The sequence below is a fragment of the Vicia villosa genome, linkage group LG5 (assembly GCF_029867415.1).
Source record: "Vicia villosa cultivar HV-30 ecotype Madison, WI linkage group LG5, Vvil1.0, whole genome shotgun sequence".
NCBI lineage: Eukaryota > Viridiplantae > Streptophyta > Magnoliopsida > Fabales > Fabaceae > Vicia > Vicia villosa.
In genome coordinates, this window is record NC_081184.1 from 81,320,726 (window position 1) to 81,342,547 (window position 21,822).

Consider the following 21,822-nt stretch of genomic DNA (forward strand, 5'->3'; position numbering starts at 1 on the left):
ATCCTTCGACTTCATGCTTAACTCTGTCGAACTGTCGAACCAAGAAGCTACCCTTCGACAATACTAGAGTTCGATCCAATATCTCACACATTATATGTGTGATTAAAGGATAGGGTTCTGGAGGAAATCTGTGAAGGTGCAAGATTTCTCCACCAACCTACCTAAAAAACAACTCCAAGCCAAAAATAAAACGTTTGTCTACATCATTCAACTTATTTTCTTGAGATTTATGAATTAATTTGAGTGTTTTTTAAGCTATTGGAAGACTTATAGTCTATTTGAAATGATGTTGTGTAGGGAATTTAATGATTTGTTTCGTGGGGTGGATTTGAACTATTTGATGAGTTTGACTTTTGGTGTAAAAAATGGATATGCATGATTATATACTCTATCTAGTTTTTTTTTGCCCGTGTAGCCATCTAAAAATATGATACAAACTTGTGTGTTATTTAAATAGATATAGTTTTTGGTTTGGCCTAATAGCCATTTAAAAACATGGTATGTGTAACGGATCCGCTGTCGCGCACGGATCAAAAACGAGTATTTTGTAAAACGTAGTTTACCGGTAACAACACCTCGGATATCGTCTCACAAGGATTCTTAGTTATTACTAACCGACTGGAATTCGAATTAAGGGGGGGTTTGTTTCGTGTTCAATTATAAAAATGCAGAATATAAGTTATTATGAAAAAGTGATTATCTGAATAAGTTGAAACGAATCAACCCACTGTATCAACTTCCGACTTATCATTGATCCCTATAAAATTCCAATTCCCTAAATGGGTCTGATCCTATTCGACTACAAAAACTACTGACAAGTGCAATAGCAATTATACGAAGTCTGTCCCTGAATTCCGGATAAAGCAAACGGATTAAAAGCTATTGTGAATTAAGCAAACACAATATGATCGAACGCGATAACGCAAAAGCTACACTAATCACGAAATTGATTCAAGAACAGACAACAGTCAAATTAAAGAATTCTATCATATAAAAACAATTAAATTAAGCAAGAAATTGTAATTATAGATTGGATTCAAAGGAACAGATTATTGGAAAATTATAAAAGAACCGCAAAGCGGCATCTGATTACAGTGAATTGATCCTCGAGGTTTAGTTCTCCATTACAATTGTCAAGCTCTCAAAAATTCGTGAATAGAAAACGTGAATAGTGTCTATACGGCCAGACCTAGACTCCAGAGAAGACAAAAGTAAAACCGAGTCATAATAACCCAACTGGGTTAAAAACATCCAGAACCCGACCCACAATTAACCAAAACTTAAACAAACTAAGGTTGCAACTTAAAATGAAAACTTGGAAATTATGCGCTCTGAATCTAACTTCGACTCCAACACAAAAGTTGTAGCTCTTTCTCTTAGCTTTCCGGCGATTATTAGAACGCCTCAATCGGATTCCTGGAACTCCAGTTATGATCATTTCCGTGAAAGCTACCAAAGCTGAAAATAAAATACGAAAATCAAATAAGCATAAAAATAAACTAAATTATGAAAACACATTAAAACATAAAAATAATCAAAACAAATCAAGGAAATGCTTGAGTACAAACATGGAAGGACGTGCATAAAAATGCACTGATTAGTAACACCCTAAAAACCCCACGCGTAGATAGTACGAATATAAACAACAACACACATATGGTGTCATTCAATACAGTAAAAACCTTCTCCGTAACATGGGTTAACAAGCATCATGCAATAATTTAACACCTGTCATCACATGCTCGCCTTTACTTAGGCTCAACGCAACAAAATTATTTAACTAAAATAGCTCAACCAACAATTAAGTCTCATAATACTTTCTTTTCAAAATAAAACTTAGTTATGGCAAAATATCTTCCAACCAAAGCAATGCATAACATAACAAGTTTAATTCTCACGAGATCAACATCAAAGTAATTAACAAGAAAACATAATCTTTCACCCGTCCAGTGTTACATATTAGAGAAACGTAAGTCTAAATAATTGCATAAACAATGGGAATGAAGAACAGCCTCAACACCATCCTTCAGCTTCTAAGCAACTACTCATTTACCTGCTCGTCTATACTCTATAGTAGCACAAACACCACAACAAACAAAAAGGGTGAGAATACACTTCAATAAATTAAATTGTATAACATGTAAGGTAGAATAATCCATCTACACATGTTCCACATAAATCACATAATCATATTCTAACACCCAACTCGATGGCATACATAATCACAATCACACATACAACTCAATTTTGCAACACGACTCTTGATAACAACTCAACTCATATGCATGTGTTGCACCCTAAAATTTGCCCACCTAATATTATTTCTAACTGGCTTAAGCTTTGCATTCTATGCATTTCATTTAGTCATCTAACATATCATGCATCACTAATCAACAAACATAGCATTAGAACCAAGGATCATTGAAATTAGGGTTTCTAATCCCTTATGTGGAGCTTAACAACATCTCAAATATGGATCAAGAATCAGGGGTTTATTTCCCTATGATTGCATTCATCCAAATATTTATGTTGGGATCAGTTGGATTAGATCTGGTTTCCCCATTCAGTTAGTAATCAAGAGGATCTTTCTTATTTGGTGTACTGCTTAAGTTACAAGTCACGGAATACATGGAAAGATGGTGGATTTGGGATTCTCATCATCATTTAAGGAACGATTTATCTTGGGCCATAGTTATTCAAATTTTATTTGAACGTAAAGAGAAAAGCCCACATTATATTTCAAGCTCAAAAATATTCATAAAGTTATACAAGCATCATTCAACAAAATCGGGAAAAAATCAAATGTCAATATTCTATTTACTCTCATCTAAAGTTCATCGAAGGCTAAATTCAATTCATTTGTTATAATTCGACTTCCAAGATTCAACTTAGCAAAGCCTTGGTCCCATTACAAATCTTTGTACCAAAAGGGATCATCCAAGTTTATACTACAAAGATCCTATACATTACCATCAAAATATCACAAAAAAAATATCTATTACAAAATCCAGTCTAATTTAGTACACCTTTTACATTCCATCAAATAAATAAAGAAAGCCCAAAAATGTGTTGCAAAATAATCATTACGTCACACTCCTACACCATATTCACTTCTGTCTAGTTGCTAAGTCCATCTTCACTTCAAAGAATTTCTGGTAGGGCCCACCCCATTCAACAATTCGTCTCCATGTCCATTCACCTGCCAGAATCAACAGAAAAAAATCAGTCCACCATTCGACGCATTGCTTTGCATACCCTTCCAAACTAGCTTCAATATAGAACCGACTCGAGTGTAGCCACCTGCAAATGAACTACAAGAAACCGGTCCCTGCACATTACGAAAATCGACAGAAAAGTCACTAACGCATTCAAGCTTGCCATGTTGACAACATTAAGTCCGTTACGACACCTGCTACGGCCCTGCCCATGAAATATCAATGCAGACCTGGGGAAAATCATGCTTCAAATTCTGGCCAAGCCGTGTTTCAGTCTCATCCCATACCTGCAAATCATATTCAGTCAGATTTACCAAGCTACAACATTCAAGAACAACATACAATTAGCATATAATCACAAAACAGTTCAGCCTGCAACTAACAACCACAAGCAGCAATCAAAACAGCCCCATATCATGCAGTCATTCGGCATCGATACACAACACACAGGAAATTCAGAAAATATCAGCATCACACCATTTCAAAATATCCCAATCTCTTCCTAACAGTGGCAGAAACATTGCTTTGCACCCTAACATAATTAAACATACAGCTTTTCACATTCCACATGTTAACCCTGCAACCATTTACAGTCTATAATCAACGCAACAGCATTCAATTCATGTTACTGATAATCAAGTTTTGACACTATTAGCAAGGATTTTTCTGGTGCATCTGATTTGCTCTTAGATTTAGGTGGTGAGTTATTATCATTACTATTTCGAAGCATCTGAATGAGAAATACAACTAGTGGTGACTAATCCTTACCAAGACATAGATAGAACAAGTTCAAGGGTAGAAGATATATTCATACTGTCATCACCTCTGCTAACAGTTCTACACTCCTCTTAACATTTCATAACCACCTAACTAACCTCAACAAACTTTTTCTAACCTACAGTCCCTTAACTGACTTGTCCTACCTCTTAACTAACTTATAACCATTCTTTAACTAACTTCCAGCTCAGCTATAACCATGTAACAAACTTCTTATAACTACCTTCTAACACATAACAGAAATTCAGTTACTATCCTATAAATTTGCAACTAACCTATCCTAACTATCTCATAACTGCCATAACCACTAAACAGATTCCTAACAGAATTCTAACTGAATCATAACAGAAAAATTGAGAAGAGTAACTAACCTGGAAACTCTATATAACTGTACTTTCACTCAGCTTCAAGGCTCTCCACCATATTTCCACAAATCATCATAGACACTTCATTCATCTTCATGATTCTTCACAATTCTCTCTTCAATCTCCATCCCTCAACGCCTCTGCATCTTCATTCAATCATCATCACTCTGCAACTTCAAGCTCTCGATTCACTCTCCATCTTCTGAACCATCCACCACTTCATCATCACCTCTGAACCTCCTTCAACATCAATCTTCAATCATCACCAAGAATCTCCATCAACTCTCTGCAACCTCGCTTCAATCTTCATCATAACCTTCATCTTCACCTCACAAACGCGAAAAAGGAAAAGCTCAGAATTGTTTCAAAGCAAAAAAAGAGAAGAAGAAGAATAGAAGTGTAATGTGCAAGATGTCCGTACCTACAGAATCGGAAGCGGATCGTTTGGATTTCCTCATTGTGATTCGCGTTTGAAAGAGACCGAATGACGCTGAGTTCTTGAGTCAGTGAGGCGAGATGATGTTGCTTTATTGATTCACGGTGGCAGAGAGAGTTGATCGGAGTCGAATGAGCGGATTATCGTCGCCGTTGAGTTCGCCGCCGTTTGAAAGTTTGAAAGTGAAGAGGAAGAAGCGGAGAGAATTGGGAACGTCACAGAGTAACGTAACCCTAATCCCTTTCCAATTTCTTCTTTGTTTTATTTTTATTTTCATTTATTTTTCATTTATTATTGTGTGTGGATTGAAAATGATAATAATTGGATCTAACGTATCTTTGGGCCACGAATTCATTCAATCACCCATGGCCCATGTTCTTTTTTCAATAACAAAATTTGTGTATAAACCTCTGGGCCGAATTGCTGGCAACACCCTTGGGCCCAGCGCCTTCATTATGTATGCTGCATCACAATCTAATTCACACCCCCTGGTTCTATGTTTTATTAGTGAAATTTAGGTTTTAATTAGATTTTCCTCATATTTCTTTGAGTAATTAAATTGCTAATTTTTCTTACTAATTCTTAGACTTCAATACAATTTTTGACATATAAAAATGTTCATAAAAAATATTAGTTTAGGCTTGTATTTCAATTCTTTTGCTTGATTAGATTTCTTGCCTTTGTCATATAAAAATCATAAAAATAAATAGTACCTTTTAATTCAATTTCACACTATATTTTGAATCATTCATTTTCATGTTTGGTGCTATATTTTCAAGTCATTATTTTAGTCAATTTGTGTACTAATTTTGTACCATTGTTTACTTGTGATTTTTACTTGCAATTCTACTTGTATGTTCCCATAGATTTAGGACCTATAATCTTCATGACCATTAGGCTTAGTCTTTCCCTTTAAATCCTAACATTTAGATATAATCATAACATTAAGCTAGTTATTCATTTTAGGCTAGTTCTTTTCCTTTTTCTTTTCAACTTTAAAACATTAATAAAGGACGACGCGAATCATGCTAAATGCCTTTTTTTAGTGCGAAAGAAATGATTGGGGCGTAGGCCCCGATGTATGTTCTTTCCCACTTAGCGGAAGAGAAATGATTGAGGCGTAGGCCTCGATGTATTTCTTAACCGTTATTTAGAGAAACGATTGTGGCGTAGGCCTCGATGTGCATTCTCTAAATATTCAAAAATTGTATTTCATTTAGAGAAACGATTGTGGCGTAGGCCTCGATGTGCATTCTCTAATTATTCAAAAAACTGTATTTCATTTAGAGAAACGATTGTGGCGTAGGCCTCGATGTGCATTCTCTAAATATTCAAAAAAACTCTTTTTTTATGGCATGATTCAAGTCACAAATTAATTTCCCTTAAAAGACACCCAACCAAAAACATTTCAAAATATCTAATAAAGGCTCAGACCTAAACAAAGTAAGGAAGTGATGCGAAGCCTTGTAGTGGGTTTTCGTCCATCATGGAATTACACCTAAAAGACACAAACCAATTTTCTCTCTTCTCTCTCTTGCCTCCGAGGCATTCTTTCTCTTGCCTTCAGGGCATTCTTCCTCCTAATCGGACACGTTATTTCCGCTCCATTCCCAGCTTAAGACTCCAGAGGTCGAGCAGCGGAGTGCGAATGTAACTGTTCAACTAAAAAACACAAAAACAAACAAAAACTAAAGAGCCGAACTACGGCGCTCTGATTCCTGAAAAGGATACGTAGGCATTAGGTCGCGGGGCCTAAGCGAGCACAACTATTTATAAACCTTATTTTCCCCGTGTTTCTCTTCTTTCATTTGCATGCATTCCCTTAGAATTAAGCCTTAGATTTATACACCCTTTAGATAGCAACAAACATAGGTGGATACCATCGAGTACGATGGGCGTGAGGGGTGCTAGTACCTTCCCCTTGCGTAACCGACTCCCGTACCCTATCTCTGGTCGAAAGACCTTTTCTTATCCTTTCCTTATTCTAGGTTTTCTGATATTCCTTTCCCTTATGGGATAAATATATTGGTGGCGACTCTGTTGTTCATTTTCGCGAGCGTGCGACAGCATGTAGTACCAAAAATTTATATATTTGTTTTATCTTTAAATGCCTCCCTAAGTGATGTGTTCTCATCATCAAAAAGGGGGAGAATATGGACCTATGTGCTTGCATGTATGAAGTTGATGATACTGATGTTGACAACCTTCTTGATGTTTTGATGGCGACAACGCCGATGAATTTTGAAGTCGGTGATGATATATTTCCAACTGATTAACTTGAATTTATCCCAAGTATCACCAAGTAAAATATTAAAGGTTCTAGTAAAGTTCTCATTCAATCGGTATATATGGAATAGGAAATTGAAAAAGCTTCAGAGTTATGAAAGAGAGGAAGTGTGAAAGCTTATCTGATCGTGTTTGTCTGAATGACCAGAGTCTAGTAAAATTATGAGAGTAACTCCTAAGATATTAATTCAACTCACACGCACACTTAAAATACATGTAACGTCTCTCTTTACTTAACAAAATACCTAAAAATATGTTTAAGGCCTAGCCATTTTATTAGGGGTTGCCGGCTTGATTCGGAGAAATTTTTAAATTGTCTAATCGATTAGATTACATGCCTAATCGATTAGATGATGCCTAATCGAGTATATAATCGATTAGGACAGTCTCTTAATGATTGTTAGCGACTATATATCAAAACCTTCCTTTTCAGGTCATAATAATCGATTATTTAATGCACCTAATCGACTAGCCTAATCAATTAGGCGACTAATTTGGCCCATGGATTATTTCTATTTTTTGCTAATTTTTCTCATATATAAAGGAGGCTTCTCCTAACTTCATTCAACGCCCAAATTCAAAGTTTTCCTAACTCTTTGCAATTTATATTTCTCTTCTCTCTCTTTATATATTTTTCTTAACCAAAGTTACCTTAGTGTCTGGTGAGTGAAAACTACTTGTGAGGAAAGAGTTGTACTAGTGTCATGCCAATGTTGTTATTTTATAGAGTGTGATGCTCTTGAAGAATTTGTGACACCCTTCTAAACCTTGCGACAATTAATAAAATAATCAGAGTAAAACATAAAAACAAGGGTGCCACAATTAAATAAAACAAATAAACCAATTGTAGTCTTATGTCATGTTTTAATAGGAACGTTCACCAAACAACATTATCATGTTTATCACAGCGGAATAACAAAACATCTTCCAAAATACTTCCAACGGAAGATAATCCAAACCAAACAAAAGAGAGTGTAACAAAATTAAACTCTAAATCTATCGTTCCCAGTGTTACAAGACCAGAGCATGACCGACACGACCCAACGACTGGATTAACTCTACGAGCTATCCTCACCGAAGTAAATAAGTCGCTACTCTTCAATCTGAAAATGTCAATATATAAGGGTGAGTCTCATTCACAATTAATAAATATTATGCATTCATAAGCAACAAAACATCATAATATATCATTCACCCAATTTGCAATATATTCGGATTTTCAATTGTCATTCATCAACCACAACAAATACATCACCCAATATAATACTGAAATCCATTCAATCATGTTATGACAAAATGCATATGAACCAACTAACACTATGCATGTGGTACCAATAATTCGTGGAATTAATCCACCCGACCGATCTAAACATCACCGAGATATGGCCCTACCGGCACAAATTCCACACTATGAGAATTATGCCCACCATTGATCCAAACATCACCGGGATCCATCACCAAATGATTTATGAATGAATGCACACATATGACATACTTACACATCACCGATCCGATGAAATACATCGCCTCACCATTATAATCACCAACAAGTATGCACATGCTTCCGCAACCATTCAATCATTTACACATTTAACGCAATAAACATAACAATAACCACAATTCATCCATCACTACACCAATACATTGCCATACTCACAAATCATATATATATATATATATATATATGCTTAATGTTTCATTTTACCTAAGCAATTGAATCGGTTTTAAAAAATAAAGTAGGGCCACTGCCCACCTCACCAAATTATCATATAAAACATTTAATTAGTTTTGCAACACCCAAAACGGCACCTAAAAAGGATACACGGATTAAAAGATACGTTGTTTCAAAGTTCAGAAAATTCTACACCGCAGGGTCCGCTTAGCGACCCTCCAGCACGCTTATGGAATCAATTTTCTAATAACCCCGCTTCAAGCAGTCAAAGACAATAGCGAACTATGTTGGGACCTGCGCTTAGCAGGCTAGGTCCGCTTAGCGAGCTCAATTAATTTTTTTAAAACGAACAGCATCCGCTTAGCGAGCCAGAAGCCGCTTAGCGGACGTGCGATTATGCAGAAATTCACCTCTGTGACAGACCTGCGAAATCCAACATCCCTCACCCAAAACTTAGTCTAAACATCGATTAGGCACATATTATCATAATTTCAATCATCATTCAACCTCAATACCAAATAAAATCATACTTTCAATTACCTTAACCATAAACTCTCAAACCTAACAATCCCAAACCCTCACATATTTAATTGAAGCAAACAATATCTTAATCAATCATATCACCTATAAAACACATAAGATATACTAATAGGAAGAGTCCCCCTTACCTTGATTCAAAGTTCTTGAAATCCCTCTTCCTCTTCTTCTCCTCTTCTCTGTTCTTGTACGTGTTTTGCAAACCTCCTCTTATGACTCTTCTGTTTCTCTATTTCCCAATTTCCTTTATTATTATTATTATGAAAGAAAAATAGAAAATAACTTCAATAGGGCCTCACACGTAGCACCCCCTCTTTACTAAACGCAACATCAAGCCCACTTACATATTTCACAGTTTTCCCAATTAATCCAATTAATTAATTAACTCGAATAATTAATTTTAAATTCCAAATAAATAAATAAATCAATAGGAAATATGAGGTGTTACAGAATTGATTTTGGTTCTTAAGATTAGCAACTTGGAAATTGTCTGTTTGGTTATAGAAAGTTCTATTTAGTTATTGAGATTAGATGATAAAATCTCTACTCGGTTCATGAGTTCATCTCGTGGAAAACTTTCTTTTGGTTAATGGGATAAGCCATTATAAAATATCTCGATTCACTTATACTAAAGGTTCATGAACATAACCTTTAAAAGCTCAAAATTAAAGTGAAATCTCAAGAAGATCTCTTGGGGACATGACTAGACCAACATTTGGCCAAACCTGGATAATTCTCTAGTGTCATCTCTCTAACCCTATCTCTTTAAAATATGTTATTTTCTTTACTATTTTATTTTTGTTTTTCTGCTTTTCTCTCTTATTTTTGTGAGTAATAAAAACTTTAAATTTATCACGAATTTTGAATATCACAATCCACCTCCCCTTTTGTGCTTGAAGGCACTTGTCCAACAAGTGGCCTCAAAGCTTAACTTCTGTTAAAGACTAATCATCACATGAGGAAAATGAATTCAAACTATTCACTAAACAAACCTCTTTTTTTATTGGGTAAGGATATATTTTGTTGAAAAAGAAAGTTAAGCTTTCATATAAAGGGATGGACCAGGGTATTTAGAGAGTTGTGAAGGAAGGTCCATTTGTTCATACACACAATGCTAATGGGTTTGTAGTAAACAAACCTAAGAGGATTGGACCAAAGATGATAAAGAAAATGTGCAATGCAGTTTGAAGGCGAAAATTATCACCACTACCACTCTCAGTTTTAATGAGCTTGGCGAGTTTCTCATTGCAAGACTCCAAAAGAAATGTGGGACATCCTCTAAATTATCCATGAAGGAACTACTAAGGTAAAGAGGACATGGTTTGGCACATTAACTCACAAGTATGAAGTTTTTCAAAATGAAACCTAAAAAGAACATAAATAATATGCAAACAAGATCCACCCATATCGTGAGTCATATGAGAACTCTAGGAAAAAATTCAAATTAGGAATGGGTTGTTCATATCTTGATATGCCTAAAGCGTAGTTGGTAACCTAAAGCCATTATGATTTTTGAATCTAAGAATTTAGGAACCATGGACACACACACGCATTTTGGTAAATTGTAGGAACATGAGATGGAGCTAAAAAGGCTTGTAATGGATGAGGAAGGAAAAAAGGAAAGCAAAAGTCTAGCTCTTAAATTTGAATAGTTTGATTCTAATGAAGACATGTATCTCATTGTGTAAATCTTCAAAAAATTATTAAATCATGAAGTAGAAGAAGAAGAAGAAGAAGAAGAAGAAGAAGAAGAAGAAGAGCAAGACAAACGTGAAAAAAAGACTTTTTCATTCCTACATGCTATCAATGTGGAAAGAAAGGACACATAAGACCAAATTGTCCTCTAGGAAAGAAGGCAAATCAAAATCATAAGAGATCTAAGAAACCTCGGAGAAAGATAAAGAAAGCTTACATCTCATGGGAGAACAATGACGTTAAATCCTCAGATGATGAAGAGGCCATCACCTGTCTAATGGTAAATCATCAAGATGATGCGGTAACTTCTTACTTATCTTATAAATATATTTTTTGCATTTGTAAGAAGTTAATAAAAGAAACAAGTAAATTAGAACAAATTGTCCCCATCCCCAAAGATATTATTTCTTTGATTGAATCTAAAAAAAACTAAGAGATAAAATGATCTAATCCAACACTCTTTAACTTATAAAGAAGTGGATGAAACTATCAAGTGCAATTAATGTGACATTTTAAAAGTTGAAACTCACAATCTTAAAAAAAACACCTGGCAAGTTTACTAAGGGAAGGATAACTTGAATCTTGTGTTGGGAAACCAAAAAGCTTCCTACAATAGAGTCGGTCTTGGTTATGGACCTAATAATAATAGCAAAAACTTTAGTAATATCTGCAATGCTAAATCAACCTCTCATTGCAAGATATTAAAATGCAATTAGTGTAATAAATAAGGTCATATTGCTATGTTTTTCTTCATTAAAAAACCATGAGAACAAAGAAGGACATCCTCCTTCACACTTTTATATAAAATACTGTGAATGCAAAATGAAAAATATATCTGCCTCTTCATATACTTATGTCCTTAATATGAAATTTTACGGAACTAACAATAAAAGAGCCAATATGATATTGGTACCTAAAGTTAAGACCTGGGTTTTTTGCAGGAACACTTTACCGTGTCCAGTGCTAAATGGTACCTTTGATATCAGTTGTTCAAAGCATATGACCAGTGATAAAAGCATTATTTTCTCACTCTCTCTTAAGAAGGGATATTTCGTCTCTTATGGTGATGATAATAAGGGGGAATTTTAGGTTTCTTATCGTCAGTAAATCCCCATTCCAACAACTGGGGAAGTTCTATTGGTTAAAGGGTTAAAAGATAATTTACTTAGCACAAGTCAGTTATGTGATAGAGGCAATAGTACAATTTTTTATTCTTCTAGATGTCGGGTCATAAAATATAAATCAAATGAAACTCTTTTTAAAAGGTCAAGAAGTGGAAATATCTACACAATGAATATAAATAAAATCCCTTTAAGTGGTGTATATCTTCTGAGTAATGAGGATGAATATTGGCTATGGCATAGGAGAATAACTCATATCCACATTGACCACTTAGATAAATTGGTATGCAAGGATCTCGTAGACGGTCTGCCAAACTTACATTTTGAAAAGAACAAATTTTGTGATATGTGCAAAAAGGGTAAGCAAGTAAGGGCCTCTTTTAAATCAATGAATATTGTCTCCACAAATTGACCCTTACAGTTGCTTCACATGGACCTCCTTGGTCTGTCTAGAACTATAAGTCTTTGTGGAAACATCTACGCCCTTGTAGTTGTGGATGGCTACTCACACTACACTTGGAAATTATTCTTATTTTCAAAAGGAGATGTGTTAGATTCCTTTTGAAAACTAGTCAAGGTTATCGAGAATGAAAAAGGAGTAAGCATTGCATCCATCAAAAGCAACAACGATAGAAAATTATAAAAAGGATAAATTTGAAACTTTTTTTTACCGAGAATAGTATTAGGTATACTTTCTCCACTCCACGAACTCTCTAAAAAATGGGGTAGTATATAGGAAAAATATATATCTAGAAAAGCTAGCAAGGACGATGTTCCATGATATAAATTAACCTAAATACTTTGGATCGATGTTGTAAGCATTGATTGTTATGTTATGAATTATGTCTTCATAAGACCTATTCTAAAGCGAACTCCATGTGAACTATATAAAGAAAGAAAATTGAATATTTTTCACTTACATATATTTGGGTGAAAATGCTTTATTCTTAATAACGAGAAGGATAACCTTGGAAAATTTGACGAAAAAAACCTATGAAGGCATAAGCTTTTAAAGTCTTTAACAAAAGAACCTTGACCCTATAAGAATAGGTCCACATTAATTTTGAAACTAACCCTAAACTATTCGAAGTAGAATTTATTGATTGTGCAAGTATTTTGGAAAGGACAAACCTGGAAGAAAAATGAACAAGAAGTAGAACAAAGTCAAAGTCAAATTTTAGGTCAAGAATTTATTCAAAATTCAAATGTGGACACTCCTATAAATCATTAAGATCTTCCAAGAGAATAAAGGACAACCAAGGACCATCCCATTCAGAATGTTATTGGAGATATCTCTAAGGGAGTCACCACTCGACACTCCATTTACAAGGTAAGTCACTTTATGGCATTTGTTTCACAAATTGAGCCAAATGAATTGACAATGTTAAGAAGATATCCATACTCTAAAAAATATAGTTTTGATGAAGACATAGATTGATGAATATTACCAAAGAAGAAAAATCCTAAGAAGACACATGATGAATGCTTGCAAATTATGAAGCTAATCAAGAGAAGAATCAAGCTAAGTGACTATGATTAAGGTTTATTACAATTCATGATATGATACTTTAGATGCTCATAAGTTCATCTCATATTTCATCTATAATGTTCTTACATGTTTATGCATAAAAACCATGAATGTCAAACCTTTAAAAATGACATTTTTCACTTCTGGTACAATGGCAATCGTTACCACTTGCTTGTAATTGATTACAAGTTACTTTTGTAAATTATGGTTGTTGAAATTGTCATAATAACACTTCTTGAACCACCATAACTATCTTATGTTTTAAACAACATTCAAATTTAAAATTTTTAGAAATGTTGCAGCACGTAATCGATTACTAGTTAGCTATAATCGATTACGAGTCCAACATATGCACTTTTTCATGAGACATCATGTGTGTATAAATATGTAAGGCGTCAAGGATTCATTTTAAACTTATACATCACTTCAAAAAGGTATCCTAGGATGTATATAAGGCTATATACATCGTAAATACAGTTAAACTCTTTGATACATTTAATTTCATACAATCCAAACAAGTTTTCAAGTGTTCATACAACTTTAACAATGAAATTTTGTGCATAGCTTTCATATAATTCAAAAGTTTCATCCAAACATTATGAGCACTTAAGGTTTATATGATTGAACTGTAATATTGAGAAAGGGAAGATTTATCATCTTGGAGTCAATTCGAGAAACAACTTTCTTCATTTCTATACAAAGTGTGTATATTGTTTTTCATCATAGTGTTGGAAAAAGAGGTTTGCAAAGAGAAAGTGGTATACTTTCTGGTTTTTGTGAGAATCGTCATAGTGTTTAATGATTGCGAAAAAGGTAATTTGAATTGGGTTAATGCAAAGTCCACCATAGAGTTTGGTTTTTGTGAAAAGGTCATTTGAATTAGGTTGATTCAACGTCCACCACAGGTTTGGTGTTTGTGTATATTTTAGAAGGTTGTAACAAAGTCTTTGTGTGAGACTTATACAAGGATATACACTTATTGGAAAATCCTTCAAGGTGTGAAGGGACAAGATATACCTTTGGTTGATAAGGGAAACTAGTATATTTGTCTTGTGTCCTTTACTTTTCAGCACTTTAATTTTCTGCATTTTTTATCCTAAGAACATATCATGTCCATAACTTCCAGAAAAACAATAAGTTAAGAATTGTTGTGCAAAATGAGAAATTCGGGCAACCTTAATCAGCCATCTCTCAAGTTGCATATCATAGTTACAATTGGTATTAGAATAGGTTTAGGTAACTTGCTCCTTGATCCTGGTAGATATCGCTTCTACAAAACCGTTCTTAGGAGAAGATGGTACCGTAAATAGATCTTTGTGCTTTACTGTAACACCCCAATTCTACCCGATAAATTATTCGGTAATTATAACGAAAAATCAGAGTTACTCAAAATTTTCATCAAAAATTGAGATGTCACATTTCATCATTTTAGATCATTTACGACATACATGCCTTTATCCCAAATACATAGCACGTATAATTAAAGCGAACAATTATAACATTTAATTTAATCCTCAAAATCACTTCATTAAACAAAATTAATCAACCTCGCAGCGGAATTACAAAACTTCACAAAGTTTCAATTTAATCATAACATCTTCGCAATATAGCTTTAAGCTACAATTCAAGAATAAAACATCATTAAAATTCAGCAAGTAACAAATAATTAAAACACGCATTTATCACCCCGAGTGTTACGAATCAGAGCGACCACCGACTCGATTCACATTGTCTAAATCTTCATCAAAGCTATCACCTGCATGTTACCAGTATAAAGGTAACGGGGAAACAAATAAAAGGGGTGAGATATCAAACAATATAAACAGGATGATGATAAACAGTATATGTACGGTTCAAGTCATTACTTTGCGGTATATTCGTTCCCGTCTAATTTACTTCGCTATTTCAGCCAAAATGACATATGTCACAATATCTCACATAAATTCATATTCATATCGCGACAATTCACATAAACTCATAATCACATAAATGAAATGCGACTCTAACAAATGCACATGCATGTGGTACCCAGGACTTCAGCCCCCATCACCAATTGCCAATAAATAGAGGCATCAGAACAGGCATAAGCCTTCGTCATTGTTTGCCAATTCAGGCCGTCACAAAATGCAATCATGAGACTCAATGCATGCATCATCACAAAACAAATCATAACACATCGTCACGAGGCATACGCCTATATCACAAATGTTACCAATAATTAGAGGTAACTCAACGTCACTTTATTTCCTGCATTTCGCAGTAATCACAAAATCATAGCATCACATCGTCACTGGCCATAGGCCTACAACTTAATATCACCACGTCACAACAGCACGTCAACAACAATGCTTACACAATAAATCAACAACTATAGTCGACAATCAACAATAAATCGTCACGAATACACAATGGAAATTCACATGAATTCAATAATTCACTACGTCACAACATTCACAAAAGAAAACATCGCATCACAAAACAACGACTATCGGGTTATTTCCAGAAGCGCCTAATTTACTCTACTCGGTGAAATTAGTTCTGGTCGGTATTCATTTATTATAGGTCTACTAAGCATTTCACTTTTCTGCTACAGAGTTACTAATTGAATTATTACTGCTGCTTCCCAAAAATGTACTTTGCTACTGTTAGAAGGGTTCTGTTACTGGAATTTAGAATAAGTTCTACTATTTCAATTTACACTGCCAGACCAATTTGCACTACTAACTGCTAATTAATTTATTCCCTGATTTAGTACTGTCATGATAGAATTGGTGCTGCTATGTATTATAACTCTGCTAACGATTATGTTACTAATGTACTTCTATTTTCATTATTATTTATGTTTACTGGTTATGTCAAATTATACTACCACCTGCTATACTATGTCATGCTAATACTGATGCTATGCATAAATTAATTCATCTGTTAATTATCACCATGGTCCATGTAATTCACTAAAATTTATATAAGAATGCAGAATACATGTTATAGGTTATTTGCACTTCACACCATAATGGTGGTCCCCTCCCTTAACTCCAGATGACCGCCCCCCACTTTTTTATACACTGGGACGAACGTCCCTTAGCACTTAGGGGCCTGGGGCGCCCACCCCATGTGTGTGGCCCCTGCCCCTTAATATTTTCTTTTCTTTTCTTTACTAACACGGGGCGCCCACCCTAGAGACAAGGGGCCCCCACCACAGTCTTCCTATTGGTCTTTCATACTTCTCCCGTTCAAATTCAATTTATTTCTCAGAATCGATTCATATTTTCCAGTAGTTCAACAACACAGAAAATTATCATTTACAAAATCATCGCTTCAGTTAATCATAACACATAATTAGCAGTGTTATGGATCAAGCATAGTCATTCGACTTTCATCACATCATCATAGAATTATGCACAACACAAAAAACTCCTCGATCGAATACTTCAATTCACCCAAAATCACCAACAGCATAAATTAATCAATAATCATCATAGCAATAATTTCACATGAAATTTCTAGAAAATCAGAACACAACACATACCACAACATCGAAATTATACCGAAACACGGAGATAACATTATTACCCTAAACCCCACATACGGTCCATCATATGCCCGTTTATAGAGCAAGAACCACACTTTTACCTTGTATTCGGAGTCCGCTCTACAATTCGTTCCTCCGAATGAAATTCCGGTCGAATCCAAGCTTTCCGGTCTTTGCATAATTCTCCAATTTCTTTCCTCTTCACGGCGAAGCTTCGTGCCTCCTCTCTTTTCTTTTTTTCTCCTCTTCTGATACTTTGCTATTTTCTCCACACTATTATGATTCTGGTTTTCTAAGACCGAAGTGGCATACCTCACTTCTCCATTTCAATTGGGCCTATAAAATCACACGTGCAACACTTACCTCTAGCCCATTTAATTATTTCAGTATACTCCCTTTTTACTCAATGTCTCATATTTTCTGGTCTAATCTTAATTACTCAGAAAATTCCCAAAACGATAAATATTATTCTAATAATATTTCCAATACTGAAAATATTAAAATTCTCGGTTAATCATCGATCCGCTATCCTAAACAAATACTGATTAAATCGCCCAAAACACGCCAAAACTCAATAAATACCAAAATAATCTAAATTAAATAATAAATCGAAATACGGGCGTTACATTTACTGGTGAACATTATGACTTTTGAAAAATAATGATGCAAATGTTTCTGGAGTCACAAGGTGTTGAGGTATGAAAATATTTTAACAATGGTCCATACATTCCAATATTGGTTATTAATGGTGTAAGTTCTACAAAACCTGAAGATACATGGGATGATGAAGATAACAAAAAAAGTATTCATGATAAGAAAGCCAAAAATATATTAGCAACTTCATTAGGAATGGGTAATTTTTTTAGAGTATCCAATTGTCAAACAACAAAAGAAATATGGGATACCTTGAAGTCACACATGAATAAACCAGAGAAGTTAAGAGATCAAAATTGAACACTTTATCACAAGAATATGAAATGTTTAGAATGTTACCCCATAAAAATATTATAGATATGCAAAAAAGGTTTACCGTTTTGACAAATCACTTGACCGCTCTTGGAAATTTCCTCACCAGTGATGAACTTAACTTAAAAGTTCTTAAATTATTGACTAGAGCTTAACCAAAAGTGACATCAATATCCAAAAAGAAGAGTCTTTCTAAAATGTCATTGGCTGCATTGTTTGACAAACTTCAAAAACATGAATAAGAACTTGAATGATTGGAGAAACATGAAAGATGTAAACATAAAGTGAAATATCTTTCCTTAAAAACTAAAGTCAAAGATTATGATACTGATCAAGAAGAAGAATCTCAATCCAATAGTGGAAAATATGATGAATAAGATGTACTAATCAAGAAATTTGAAAAATTATTAAAAAGAGAAAAGACAAATAAAATTGGTCAAAGAGAAGCATCAACTTCAAGAAAAAAATTTCTTATTTTGAATATGGAAGAACATGACATGTCCAAAGTGCTTGCCTTACACTTCAAAAGAAGAACCAATTCAACAATAAGAAGGATAAAAAGTCAAGAAGAACATACATAGATGATAATACAATTATGTGAGTACAAATTCCAAAAATGAAGAACAAACACACTTATCGCTCATGGTTTCACATCACATTGATGATGATAATGAGGTTAGTAATGATAATTTTAATGATTTGCATGATGAATATCTAAAGCTTTATAGATTATGTTCTAAGCAAAAGAAAAATCATTTCTTCTTTAGAAAGTAAATATAATGACATGCAAGAAGAGTTAGATAAAATTAAAGCAAAAGTTGGCATTCATGCTAGTTCATCAACATGTGACAAATGTATATATGTTGAATCCAAAATTGTTGATCTTAATAAAGTTATATGCAAATATGAAAAAGTAAAAAATGGATTGGGTATTATAAGTGGATCAGGATATTCTAAATTTGAAAATTATAGTCAAATCCAAAAGATTATCTTTATCAAATATAGCAATGTTAGAAACAATATTCAATCTAGAAAAGCATATCATAATATGTATCCTATAAAGCCATATAATGAGAATTATTTCTATGATCATAAGAAAATGTCTAACATATCACATAATTGTTTTTGTTACAATTGTAAATGTCATACCTCTAATGCATGTTGTATTTGAAATAATAGTGTACCTAGTGGGAATTATATATGAGTTGAGAAAGGAACTAACAAAAAAGAATCCAAAGAAATTTAGATGCCTAAAAAGAAATATTAAGTTTACCTTTTTATGTGTACTTGGAAACCATATGCTACCTGTCATACCCCAAAATTTGCCCATCATATTCCAAGATATTTTGACTCACCTGACTCTCAATGGCTCAAGACAATATATGAGCTGAGCACACTTACTCCCTCCTAAGGAACAAGATCCAAAATTAGGGTTTCTGATTTAATCAAGGAAAATTAATTTCTGATGCCTCAAGTGAACTTCATGACTTCTCATATGATTCAAAGAACCTCTATGCCAAGTTTCAAGCCCTGATTCCCAAGATTACTCAATCAATAGCTCAGAAAGTCAACAGTCGACTAGTTGACCTAAAAGTCAACTGTGGTCCAAGTACAGTCAAAATTCCTGATTTTTGGTCAACATCCTCATTTTGAAGTATCATTCATCATTTGATAAAGGATTGATCATGATTCATCAAGGGAAACTAAGAAATCAACGAAACCTTTGGTTTCTAAATTAGGGTTTTATTAGGAGAAAGTCAACTGAACTTTGACCAGCCATAACTTTCACATGGAACATCAGAAATTTCCCATCCAAAGCTCATTTTGAAGGAAATTGAATTCTCTACAACTTTGTCTCTCACATGTCAAGTCTAAAAATGCTTCATTTGAGAGATATGGATGAAAACATTACAGGTCCTTTTTGAAAGTCAACCAAAAGCAGTTTTTTGTCAAAGCCCATATCATCAAGATAAAATCTCCATATCTTAAAACTTGAGGGATATATGCCTTGTCAAAGTTGGATAATTTTAAAGGGAAAAATGTGAAAGAATATGGTCCAAAATGGGTTTTCTTGCAAATAGGCCCAATCCATTTTGATTCAATCTTGTTCTCCAAGTCATCAAGAAGATATAATCTCAATTCCATGAATTTATGACTTTTATTTTATTTTATATTGATTTTATTTCATTTAAAAAATGGTATAAATCAAATAATTGAGATAATAGTCAAAGATTTGGTGGGAGAGATTTTTCTAATCAAATCCAATCACCAATTAGACATTATAGGTGATCTAATTTCGTGCAAAATATATTGGAAAGAGGTGAGTGACATTGGAACCAAAATTAGAAAGATTTTATCAAACTTGCAAGTGATTGAAAACACAAAGTTCCAAGCCCATTCTCTTAACCTAATGGCCTCCTAATATATACCTAATAATACTACAAGCGAGGACGGAAAATTCTGGCAAGAGGAGGCTAGGGTTCCAAGTTCAAGAGCCTTTCAAAAGCTAGGGCACGATCAAAAACATTGCCCAGCAGGTTCCAACAAAAACAAAGCATTCATTCATCTTCCTCAGGGTCCCAGGAGTGCAGCCATATCATCCTCGAAGGTCAAAGCATCTCAGAACGAGCCCAGTCGAATAGTATTATTGGTAAGAGCTTTCATCCTTTCAAACTCATCGTTCAAGCGTTATGGATCGATTATATGCATCTGTATATGTTCATGGTTATGCTTAGGGTCGTTTTAAAGCTTTACTTTTGAGTTTATACGCAGGGATCCGAGAATGCCATTGTTAGGGCATCAAGAACACTCACCTTTATTTTTGTAGTTACAGGCCTTATCATGAATAAATAACCACACCATCGGATTTGTAAGGTTCGATTTAGTGGACCAGGGTGTTTTTTGTTTTCGTTTTGTCTCGATTTGCAGGTGGTGGCAAACTCCCCGATCGGAGAAGATGGAAGAAACCACCGCCGGTGGTGGTGGTTTGAAACTTCTAGGGACCAGTCAACGCGTGCGTGGACACTTCACCGCGTACTACTGGCCAGTCGGCGAATCAACCTATTCTCTCCAATCCTCATTGGTCTATTCATAAGTCAGTGGGCCCAGTTTGTCTTGATTTTGGAAATCCACCATTAATTCATGATTAATATATGTTGTTTTTTGTTTAAGTTATTATCAGCTAACGAAAATAGCTAGATTGGTTAAAGGGAAGAGGATTTGAGTGAGATGGCATGCGTTCGATCCTTGGGAACGACAAATATTTTGGTTTATTTTCTTTGACATTGCCAGAACATAGATCCGATGTCGTGCGCCCACGAATGACTATGGTGAGACCTCACGCATCCACCATTAAATCCTAGGCCCTGCAGATCTGACGCCCTAGAGGCGCTGCTCTACCATGCACCCTCACAAATCATCCACACATGATCAGAGCTAAGTTTTCTTCTCTATTTTATTTATTTTTTTATTTCTAAATAGTTTTTAATTATATTTTTATTTTGTTTTACACTAAAAAGACTTTTCCCAAATTTTTTTTCTCTTTTAAACTAACTCCTTTTTAAAATTTATTTGAATAAACACAATTTAGTTAAAATGTTTTTAATTAGGGTTTTTAAACTAATAATTATTTTAGGATAATAATTTAATTTTGGGGCTAATTAAATATTTTCATGTTTTAAACCCTGATTTTA